The sequence below is a fragment of the Cimex lectularius genome, unplaced genomic scaffold (genome assembly GCF_000648675.2).
Source record: "Cimex lectularius strain Harlan isolate CLEC.00 unplaced genomic scaffold, Clec_2.1 scaffold125, whole genome shotgun sequence".
Lineage (NCBI taxonomy): Eukaryota > Metazoa > Arthropoda > Insecta > Hemiptera > Cimicidae > Cimex > Cimex lectularius.
Genome location: NW_019392662.1, coordinates 485,381 through 495,822, shown reverse-complemented (window position 1 = coordinate 495,822; position 10,442 = coordinate 485,381). Strand labels below are relative to the sequence as shown.

The 10,442-nt window shown below is 34.8% G+C and overlaps 1 pseudogene; it reads left to right on the top strand.

Moving 5' to 3' along the window:
• The first annotated feature begins 929 nt into the window (after nucleotides 1-929).
• On the top strand, nucleotides 930-8,521 carry LOC106668692 (annotated as a pseudogene).
• The last annotated feature ends 1,921 nt before the right edge of the window (nucleotides 8,522-10,442 follow it).

Here is a 10,442-nt window from a genome sequence, read left to right as displayed (position 1 = left end):
CTGTCTCGACGATATCCATTTGCCGTGACCTCGATGACTCATTCTCGCAATGATAATGCGAACTTCTGTTTCAAGATGATGTCTTTCCATGGTTAAAGAGAGTAAAATTGTATTAAAATGGAGAAAAGATGAGAAAAGGTGTTTGTTTACAAAATTAGTAATCTTCATGTTTACTATTCTTAAGTAAAGCCGTTATTAAAAAGGAGAATTAACATTTGTTTGTTATTCGTTTGTATTTCCTATTTTGTTTTATCCAACTAGGAAAAACATATCGGTTAATTTAATTAATAGAATGATAATAAACTCCAAAAATCTCTATTCATTTGTGAGCAGTTTAGAACACTGTCGAAAGGTGGCCCTCGGAGGGTCAGACTCGTAGAAGAGGGGTCAACTCACCCGATTAAGAATAAAGCATGCAAGATTGACACACAGGCGATAAAGCCCACTAATGTATCACTTAATTGAAGGGTGCCATTCCTTGGTTCCATACAGCGAACATGTAGGAATGCCACCCGATATGATAATTGTGCTTCAACAAGGCGGCGAGCATTTATTTCCTCCGTTCCGACCTTTCGAGGAAACAGGGTGGTTTTATTGCATATAGTATCGTTATATGTACTTTTCGCGTATATTAGTGTGTTGGGAGTGAATGTATTCATTTGCGTGAATGTGTAGTATGAGAGGGGCGGTGGCGGAATATTGAGTACCTACTACACTACTATCTTAAATAGTGACTGAGAGTGTGAATGAGTTTGGATCTAGAAAATGATTGCGTTGGGGCTGAAATGACCTAGCTGTTGATAGCCCCTAGAGCCCAACCTCTTCGTCGGACGGTCATAACCGCGGTCTGACCCCGTACTGCCAATAACTAGGATAGGTGATTTTCGAGGCTTGCAGGTGATTTATTGTAAATTACACCAAAACTGGAAATGTCGACGGGCTACGAGAAGTGGTCAGTTCAACTCTGTACACGTGTGTATACATGCATGTGCAGATGTGTGCTTATATACGAAGAAAAATAACTTTATTCTGGGACTGGTGCCCCCTAAGAATAATTTACATGAAATAAATAAAGGAAGTTCCTTCTATGAAATTAAAAGTAAAAAAAAAGATAGAAATCTTGGCACAATGTATACCAATAAGGCAGGACAGAAGAAAAAATTACGAGAATATTAAACAAAAATAACAAATGTTAACGTGAGGTCTCTGCTTGGAGGGAGAGGAGGTTATTATATAAATCAAACTGTACATAATTTTTGCCTATAGATAATATTCTTAATTGATCGTCTTAATTTAAATGAATAATAATTTCTTAATTATTCGGGTTCATCAAGTGATCAAAGGTTGGAAGTGATACCTAGGTTGTATTTGTTTAGATAAGTAAGTTCGCGCCTGACTTGAAAATCCAACTCCAGTAAAGTTTGATTAATACAATTATTACTTAGTTCAAGTTGTTTGTACAAAGGGCGATTTGTGAGCAGTGCCTGTTCATATCTACCACTGAAATAGTTTTAACTATTCTATCAAACAGTTCAACTACAGAAATGCATTTACCTGTAATTGTTTACAAAAATATTATACTTCCGTCACTAATTGCAGTTTTAAATTCTACTCGAAGTCGACATTATTCATAAAAACATAAAAACTAGATATGAAAACATAGTGTGTGTATTATTCTTCTCGAATTGACAAAATTTAAGGATATCTCTACTGGACCATTACAATTTTTATCATTTCACTATTAAAATATAAAGCTTTAATTATTTTCATACAAAAATGCCGGTGATATCATCATAGTTCTAATAATTTGTAAATTACATAAAATACCCTTACTACGTCGTCTTTTGAATTTCCGTTTTAAATATTTGATTTGAAATCCCAGGTTATACCATTTCCATATTGACACATGAGTTTAACTCTATGAAAAACGTCATCTTAATAGAATTAGTCTATTTAATATAAATATATTTAAATTATATGTTTTTAAAAGAATAATTTTGCATGGTTGCAACTAAATGTTGTTCAATTTATTTTCGTATACGTTTATTCATTTCCTTTGTGATTGTCTGGGTCTTATAAATGAACGAATTAAATTCGGGTCGCTAATTTTTAGGTTCAGAGCACATAAAACGAAAACAAAAAGTAAAAGGCACAACTAAAACTATCAGCAGTTTTCTCACCAAAAAAGTCCGAAACTTTACATTATCTAAAATGTAATCGTCCAAGTCTTTTTAATGTTAGTAAAACAATTCGTTTATAATCATTTTTATGTACCAAAGTACCTAACATTAGAATGCACCACCATATAAAAATAAGTGGCTTTTTGTGTTCATCGATGTGAGAGGGATTTTTACGTTCTGGTTTCAATATACATCTTATTTTTCATAAACAAGATTTGCAAAATTGTAAATTATTTTGAAACTGTTTTAATAGCTGCTAGTAGAATATATTGAAAACTAATATATCACATGTAAATCAAGTTTATCACTTGAAATAACAATATGCTTATACTAATAAATAATATATATTGATACTTATGTTCATTTTTTGGAAAATTACCGAAGCAAAATAATTTATTAATGATATTAAATTATTCATTTCTTTCTAATTGTTATTAAATTATCATTTTTAGGGATATTGCATGTTTAATTTGGCAATGGTGATTTAAGATTCTGAGAACTAACAAATTTTCGTAAAATTGATCGAGTCTATCTATTCCCACTTTTTTTAAATAATCTTTATTAACTAATTATAATTGCAATATTACATTAATGCATTTGGGCATGCAGTACAGTCTTGGTAGAATTGGAAATTTTTTTTATTAGTTCGTCGCATTTCCATATTTCCTTTTTGTATTTGAAGAAAGGAAGGTTGCCATAAGATCGGGATGAACAGTAAGCTTGCAGTGAATCTTTTGAACTCAGGATTTGACGGGTCCTTTTACAAAAGAAATATTGAAGGCTTTATGCAGGGTTAGCTTAGGGACTTAGAAAGGAACATTGGAGATGATGCAAACGGCTCTGGACGTAATTGTGAACAATATGCTTATGTTAGAGCGCTTGGTAAGATTCCAACGTTCAAGTTCGTAAGTCCAGATGGTTTTCTAATTAAAACCCATTTCATTTCCTACTTTGTGGATTCCAGTTAAGTTTCTTACGAGATAGACTTCGGGATAGAGGGCTACCGTGGAAACGGGAATAGTGATATAAATGAGGGTTGGGGTGACAGGTGGATCATTTTAAGGTATAAGTCGCCTGACTGAATTTATATTTATTGATTTTCATGCGTTATGACTTTCATCAGAGTTTGATCTCTTACAGATGGAATTGAAAGGAAAGGTTGAATATTGTTCGTAGGGTGATGAGGATAACTAGGATACTCTAATTAGCGTATGGCCCAAAGAATACTAAATTTGAATCTTAAAAAAATAAAGTTTGATATAAAAACAAATCAAATTACAATACTATGTTTACATTTTGCAGTGAAGTAAGGCGAAGTCGTGGAAAAGAAAGCAGACATGTTTATAAAACGGTTCATGATTTAGCATATCCATATTATTACTAAGGAGGTTTTGTTCGTCTGTATTCGGTTTTATTTGAACCCCAATGATATGTTCATCGACGGTGATATTTATATTTAAACATTTGGAAGTTTCGAGATGAAGCGATATCTTTTGTCCATTCGAATGCACAAACGTAGGCCTTCGTCGGATAATTCAAGTTTATTAAATGTTACAATTATCAAAAGAAATCCGAAAACTTTTCCACTTTGCGAGAACGTTTTCGCAGGGAAAGCAATAACCAACATTGGATGGATGAATGTTACGCAATCGAAAAATCTTGGGACGGCGCTCAAGCGTTATACAACGAGGAAAAACTTCGAAGTTCTCGTCCAGTTGTTCGCCGCAACAGTGAACATTCGAATATTTCCCCATTGTCGCGCCGTTTTCGAGAAAGGTCACCATGTGTCCTTTGTCAAAGACAATAACGACCAACCACCACGAACCCTTAAAAAAACGTACAAGCATAACATTGCTCCATGGCGAACAAATAAAAAAAGTAAGATAAACATGTTTGAAAACGTGGGAATATACTGTACAAGCAAAATACATTCTACATACACCAGTGCAAATTAAAAAGAAAAAAGGTACGACAGCATTAACCGACGGGGCCAAAAAACGTGCAGAAAAAGTACGAGCTGAACATTTCCCTGTTACGAACAAAGGACGAAAGATGGCCCGGCGAAAATAGAAAGACCAGGACTAGACAACAGGATCATCGTCCAGCAAACTCCAAGGATAAATCTCACAAATAAAACTTATAATAATATCTACAAACCGAAATATTTTAAAAAATACGCCGTTCCATTTAACAAAACTTTTTTGATATGTAAGTTATATCCTTGTACTAAAGAGTATTATGACTGAGTCAACAAAAAGAAACTTATGAGTATGAGCATAAAACAGTATACAGCATAAAAAGAAAACGAATAGTCGGTTATAATCACTGAACGGAGCCCCAGAATTTATACAAAAAACCCAGGACTTGTTAAAAATCCACCAAAGACACCGAAACACCCCTTTGATCTTTCTTAAACATATAAAAGCGACCTCATTAAACAAAAAACCTTGTACAGTAAAAGAGTTCAAACTAATCCAGGATTGCAGATATTATTGTTTTATAAATAATAATAAATTTACGGGAAAGCACCCAAGATAATAAATATATTGTGAGATGTCTAGTTGAGGTTTCAGACGTAATGAACCATGAATGAACGCGTTTCGGCGATTCGCCACAAACCTACCACCGATGAAGTTGGCGACATTGCTTGATCTACCTGCCAATTGCCGCTGGTTTTGTCTGTTAAAGGTTATTCATAATAAATTACACAGACCGGCAAAAGAAGATGTCGAACGCGGCTGATAGCCCGAAAAAGAGAGGATAGGGGGATCAGGATGATCAGAAACGACCTTACTAGGTTTATAACCCCAAAAATGTCAAAGAGAAATCTCACAAAGACAATACTTACAGAAAATACTCCAAAACTAAATATTTTCTCCAATTTACCATTTAATAATTGCTATGGAAGATTAGATTCTTTCGTTAAAAATCAAGTTTTGTTGATTTCATTCTTACTTTTCTTACCTACTTACGACATACAATGTAAAAATTGAAGGCATAATCTGAGAGAAAAAGAATTCAACTTTCGAAGCGTAGAAATAACATTGAAGTATTTAAATTTGATAGGTTGGATTTCTTCCATCACCCTGTTTAGATGCATTTTTCTGTCAGACGATGCCCGGCTAAAGATGGTATATTATCAATAAAGTATCACACAAACATACTTAAATTGTTAATGATAGCGAAATTACGAAAATCGTCCGACATGAAGAATAGTGACAGACCTCGATGACATGGTTGTTTAAACAATATCACACATACCCACCACGTAAATTGACAGAAACCAAACCATCGAGAATTAGTAGACCAGGAGATAAAAATCGGTCCAATAAAACAATTCGAGTACAAATCGCGTGGGCACAGGAAATAATAATAACATAGTTAATAATTTATTTTTTCCAATTAATTAAGGTTGTGGTTGAGATAAAAAAAGTCAGTGTCACGAACGGGATTCGAACCCACGACCTTCGGCTAAATACGCCGCTGCTCGTGACTTCCATCCACTCGGATACTTCCCATCTCAACCCAGCTTTTTGAATTTGCCCTCCTTTTTGCCCTTTTTCAATTTATCTCAACCAAAACCTTAATTAATTGAAAAGAATTTATTTGGTCAAGCGGACCATGAAACCAAATAAAAGTTAATAATTTATTTCATTTTATTTATTTATTTACAGTCAGAACAGGTCAGGTGCCCAAGCATAGGGCAGTCAAACTGGAACATAACTGAAATTATGTCGAATCGCGTCTCTTACTAAAACAGCGATGGGAATTTAAAGCTTTCAAAGGGGGCGTCGGTGGCCGCAACGGTTGACGTTGACACAGCTCCTCATCACTATAAGGTATAGGTACTGGGTTCGAACCCAGCGGTCCTGAATTTGAACCGACATATTTACAAATGGTCCTTTTTTTCTCCAAGACCATCACCCCGAGGGTTCATATTACTTTGTACTTCATATACTCAACACGTTTCATAAACAGTGCTACCGAGTTCGAAACTTTATTTATGTTCGGAGCTGCATGCAATCAAACTAACAAGGGAAAACACTCTAATTGTTTCCTATAACCCCTCCAACCTGTTTAGAGTCTAAATTTGAAATTAAAAAAATCATATTGAAATCGATGTTGAACAACTCTTAGGAGATACTTTATAAACATATTTTTCCGTTTTAACCCTAATCGGACAGTAGAAAAAGAATTGCACAATTACAGTACATAGTATTCCTTCCAATTCTTTCAAAGCAATGCAGATTAGAACAAAACTGTTCTTTCCGTGCTATGATTGGAATCACAATTTACTCTACTTAAACAATTTACTCAACCAGAAAAACAAGCCAGTGCATTTTTACTCTGTTTTATGAGACATCATTGGAAAACGAAGAAAATGGAATTAATTTAACAACAATATTAGTTTCAATGTTATAAACTTACTAGGGGCTAGTATTTTACTTTGGAACGAATTTGATACCGCTTCGTCTAAAACCAATTAAGCGTCCTAAATCAGGATAGTATATTTTGACCATTAGACCTGATTTAGTTCAAGATCTAATTCAAAAACTGATACCACATCCGTTATGAAGCAGAAAGTGAATAAATACAGAAAAACAACACTAAAAACAATAAAAAAGGATTATTCGAAAACCAAAGAGTAGAGCGGATCTTAGGACAAATATCAATATTATACAATAGTTGCTCTAAAGTGTGGTCTACAAGGGGCACGGTGCCAAAAGGGATATCGACGACTATGTGCTTTTAACAAACATTTCGTGTTGGCCTGAAACCTCTTTCGTGTAAGCGCATTGCAGTCCGCTTGAGAAAATTATTACCCAGTTGTGCCAAAAATTTAAATTTGCAACATTAAGCCAGGAGAAGTAGACGGAAAAATGTAACTTTACGAAAATATCTAAGACACTGCGAAAAATACCTTTAACGCTTCAGATTTGAATCAAGGTTTTGCTAAATGTACAATTAAGTGCGATATACGCAGGACCAAAACAGCGAGGGTAGGCGGACCAGTATGAACAGAGATAATGAAAATACACTTCTTGACTTACTCATTGCATATTATGCAGGATTTCCATGTTTTTATTGCTATCAGTTTTTCTGAGAATATTACACACGTGCACGTGAATAGATAAATTACAGCCCAAAACCATAAAGGGAATTTCGAGTTGTTATGGAAAAGATAAAGGAACGCGAGCAACGACCCGAAACTTTATTTTATTTGGTATTGAATTGGCATAACACGGATCTCCTTGGAAAGTGCTACGACGATAGAGAAGAGCTAAAGGAATTATTTGATTTGGTATGACCGGAATTTTCAAAATTCACTGTCAAGCTGATTCCTTTGGGCGAACGTAGTTTACCTCTGCGACAAATCTTATGCCGAAATGCATCTGACAGACCAAAAAACGAGGATAGGCGGACCAAGTTTATTACAAAAATGTCTACACCTTGTTCATCTACGTCCTGCAGGAATAACCCTAGAACGCACACCTTTATTTGTATGATCTGTAGGAATTACAGCATTATTATTACTATTATCACTACCTGTACTTGCAGGTGCAATCACTATATTATTAACTGATCGTAACTCTTTGAACCAGTCGGAGGGGGTCCCTGTCCTTTACCAACACTTGTTTTGATTTTTTGGTCACCCCGAAGTATAGATTTTAATTTTACCAGGATTCTGTCTAATTTCTCATATTATTAGCAAAGAAAGAGGAAAGAATGAAACTTTTGGTCCTTTAGGAATAATTTATACTATGTTAGCAATTGGAATCCTAGGATTTATTGTATGAGCACATCATATATTTACGGTAGGAGTAGATGTAGATACACGAGCATATTTCACTTCTGCAACCATAATTATTGCTGACCTACAGGTATCAAAATCTTCAGTTGACTTGCCACTTTACATGGAAGAAAGATATCATTTTCACCCTCAATTATATGAGCAATAGGATTCGTCTTTTTATTTACTATCCGCGGTATAACAGGAGTCATTTTGGCCAACTCCTCTATTGACGTAGTTCTACACGATACATATTATGTAGTAGCACATTTCCATTATGTTCTATCCATAGGAGCCGTATTTGCTATTATAGGAAGATTTATTCAATGATTCCCTCTTTTCACAGGATTAACAATAAATCCAAAATGATTAAAGATTCAATTCTTTATATTCATTGGAATAAACGTAACTTTCTTACCACAAGACTTCTTAGGGCTAAATACGTCGATATTCAGACTACCCTGATATGTATATATTATGAAATGTTCTGTCATCAATAGGAGGAACTATTTCCATCGTAAGTATTTTTATATTCATAATAATTATTTGAGAAGCCCTTGTATTCTGAGTGAGTAGTAAGTGAGTGTGTGTGTGGCATTCTCCGAAATCGTCTTTCGTCTTGTGCAAACTTTCGATTTTTGTTTGTCTCATTGATTTTTCCAAGCTGGTTTTAGGTTGACATTGGTTGATGAAATCACGAAAACGGTTGTCATAATGAAGTAAAATTTTGTGAACAAACTTTTAAGGAAAAGAGTGTGATGTTCGTGCCTAATGTTCTTTGGAAAACATCACTACGGATACGTCTTACTGCATGCAGTGCACTTATATTACAATAGGTACCTGTTAATCGTATTTCCGTTCAAACGTTTGTATATGAGTGTATTGTAACTATTACAAGTGCACATATTCACACAACAATGTGAAAAATGTTGTTATTTACATAGCCTAAAACCTGAAACTTTTACGTTCGTTGAAGAAATTATGTTGCATTCAAATTACTATGTGATGTCCAAAATATGGAGGGTAAGAAGACGTCCAACACATGTCTACTGATTAAACACGATCCCAATACTTCCATTTACTGAGAACATGGAAGTAACAAATTATAAGTTGTTCATTAAAAAAAAGTTGTAGTTGTTAGTTGAAAACTAAAACTAAAACTAAGTTTGTACTTTTTAATTCAACTAAATTTGCTCAATTAAATTAGTTTTAGTTTCCCATTCAACTAAACTAATTTAGTTGATCTCATTTAGTTTGAAATCACGATTACAAACTATTAGTTTAGCTGATCTTTCCGGTCCAACTAAGTAATTTAGTATTAACGATGAACTAGATTATCGACCTGCTGGATACAAGAAGTCTTTTCAGAGGATCTTCGGAAGAGGTCAAAAATTGGTTTTGACCTCTTCCGAAGATCCTATGAAAAGACTTCTTAATTTAGTATTAGTTTTAGTTGAATTTTAGTTTTTTCCCAACTCTGCTCAACATACGCATTCAATGTTGACACACAGACACTTAATTCTGGGCTGAAGGACGAGTATGTAGGCAAAGTTCTTGATGTGGACCACTTAATTGAAGGGTACCACTGTTTGGCTCCATAGGAATGCCACCCGATATGAGAATTGTGCTTGAGCACGGCAGCAAGTATTTCGTTCCCCTCTTCTTTTCGAGGAAACAGAACTATTTTACTGTATTTGGTACTTTTATTAGCGTAAATGTGTAGTGTGTGAAGATCGATGGAGGAATATTAAGTACCCATCGACCCACAATTTGGTTAGTTACATAATAAGTGTACTATCGAGTACTCCACTATCCTCATTAAGTAAATGATATGTAAATAGGAAAGAATGTATTTAAGATTGAGTGAGAATGTGAGTGGGTTTGGATCAGAAGCTTGATTGCCTTGGGGGCTGAAATGACCTAGTTGATGATGGCCCCTGGAGCACCGACTCGGTGGCTGGACGGACAAAACCGACGTCTGACCCCGGACTGCCAACTCACGAGGTGGGTGATTCCTGATTACACAGAGGCTTATAAGATTAATCATAAGCTTATTAAGATTACACAAAGCTGCGAGATGTGATACGCTCAACTCTCCACACTTGTGTATTGTATACACATTCAAGTGAAGATTTGATCTTACATAAATCAATAATCAGTAATACGCAAGTTCACACTTTCAAGTTGCAAGAGCCGGAAAAAATAAGTCGATGCGATCGTAAAAAACGTTAACAAGATTAAAGATTGGCAACGTTGGCCTTTGTTACAGATCATATGAAGCACAATAATTCACAGTACTGGATAAGAACCAAACATTTTGTCAATTTGGTTTGATAGACGATAGCTCAAAATTCAAATATGGACCCGTTGCCTTGTATGCCAAATGACATCAGATTTTGGCCATTTTGGTTTTAAATATTTGTAACCTCTATGATGAGGAAATAGTTCACTTTATTGGTGATATTCCCATT